Source organism: Lipotes vexillifer, unplaced genomic scaffold (genome assembly GCF_000442215.2).
Source record: "Lipotes vexillifer unplaced genomic scaffold, Lipotes_vexillifer_v1.1 scaffold1267, whole genome shotgun sequence".
Lineage (NCBI taxonomy): Eukaryota > Metazoa > Chordata > Mammalia > Artiodactyla > Lipotidae > Lipotes > Lipotes vexillifer.
Genome location: NW_006790372.1, coordinates 499402 through 501187, shown reverse-complemented (window position 1 = coordinate 501187; position 1786 = coordinate 499402). Strand labels below are relative to the sequence as shown.

The 1786-nt window shown below is 36.8% G+C and overlaps 1 protein-coding gene across 2 annotated transcripts in view; it reads right to left on the bottom strand.

Annotated features, from left to right (window-relative positions):
* The window catches only part of COL4A5 (collagen type IV alpha 5 chain), a 230567-nt gene that overhangs the window by 228111 nt on the left and 670 nt on the right, over nucleotides 1-1786 (bottom strand). The gene's annotated exons all lie outside the window — the stretch shown is intronic.

Sequence of the window (1786 nt, the reverse complement as noted above, 5' to 3'; positions counted from 1 at the left end):
GCTCTTCCTGGTATAAAAGTCCCAATACTAGACTACTTCAGTCAACAAGCAGCCCCACTACCATCCAGTTTACTCTGGAGAAGGTCACCAATATCCCCAGCACTAGTATGGACAGCAGATACCATTCATATCTCTGAGATGATTAAAACATTACTCTAACTAGGATATTAATGTGTGAAGCAGAAAAAACAAACCCTGGTTTTATTAGAGGCACATTATACTAATGATAGGGAAATGGGGTCTAAAATGTTCTTTAAAAATTATAAAGGAGAAAAATAAATAAATAATTACATAGGAGAAAAAAGGAAAAAAAACTGCCTGGTGTCTTCTGAAATTTCTTTATGAACACTCAATTGTTAAAAGAGTCCAAGAAAACAAGCTTGCTCCCAAATTTTGTCAATCATAAAAAGAAATTTCATTTTTAACATAATATGATTTAATATAATCTGACATAAAGTACAGCTATACATACCTGTATAATTGGTATCTGGTGTACATTTATTAATAGCAACGTCAAAAGTAAAAAACGAGAAATATTTAATCAAACATCCACAAAATCTTTGCCCCTGGGCCAAATGCCACAAGCAGTAAACACCAAGATGATGTTTTTAAAAGGAATTATTTTCAACAACACAATTGTAGTTTTATCCAAGGGCCTGCAGCCCTACTGAGTGGCTAAACCTTAGCCCATTAAGAAGCTCTGCATCATAAAAGCAATTTTAAATTATCTATCTACTTTGATGGAGGAATAATTATGGCAAGTGTAATTAAAAATATTTGATATGCATGGTTTTTCAGCAGAGTTGCCATTATTATTATGCTGTGCTTAGAGCAATATGAAAGTTAGTTTTCTCATACCTTGAGTACACACTTTCTGGAGGATGGGAGGAGGGCAATGTAACCTGAGGCATGCTGAGTGTATAGAACAGCTAGACAGCTAGCTTACAAGCGGACCCACGTAAGCTATATAACACAGCAGTTGCATATAAAGAATTGATAGTCACTCAACCATGTGAAGGCCTAAGCCATGATCTCATATTAACGTGTTTTTAAAACCACCCATTATGTTCACTCAAATATAACTTTTAAATAATTTGTCACACACTTAATTCTCTAGAGGTTAAGTGAAATTAAGGATGATGGGTTTCAGTCTGAAGAACATTTTCTCTGACAAAGCCATTCATTCCTTTAGATCTGCCTCTCATCCCCAGAAGGATAGTGGGTGGGACTACCTAGATACCCTTCTAAGAGATATATTAGGATTTTAATTCTACATTCCTAAAACTGAGTGGAAGTTTTTGCTCTGTCATTTCACGTGTACTTCCCTCCTCCACTCTCCTTTAAACCAGAACACTCATTCTCCTGTGAAAAAGAGATCGTTCTTTTCCTTTAAATAGGTGATGGGCAAGTTCTCAATTTGTTTCAGGTGCCTTAGTAAGCTAAAAAAGTAAACAACAAAAACTGAGAACTTAAAAAAAAAAAAAAAGATGCAGAAAAACCGAGGCCTGAAGCCATCCGTCTTTACCTCATTCTTCTTGGTATGTTACCTGAGCATTTGCAACAAGGATGTCAAGAGGGAAGCAGTCTCTACAGAGGCTTTACTGACCAGAGGTGAGGGTAGGTTCATGTTCCTTAAGGAAAAGGCAAAAGGGAAGAACTTCACGGGCGCGCTTAACACTTTGGTGGAAGGTGGATTTTAGAAAGGCCAAAGTAGTAAACTATCGACAAAGTTTAAAGAGTGCGTGGATTGGGCACAACTAGTGAAAAGGTTAGCAGGCGTGTAGGG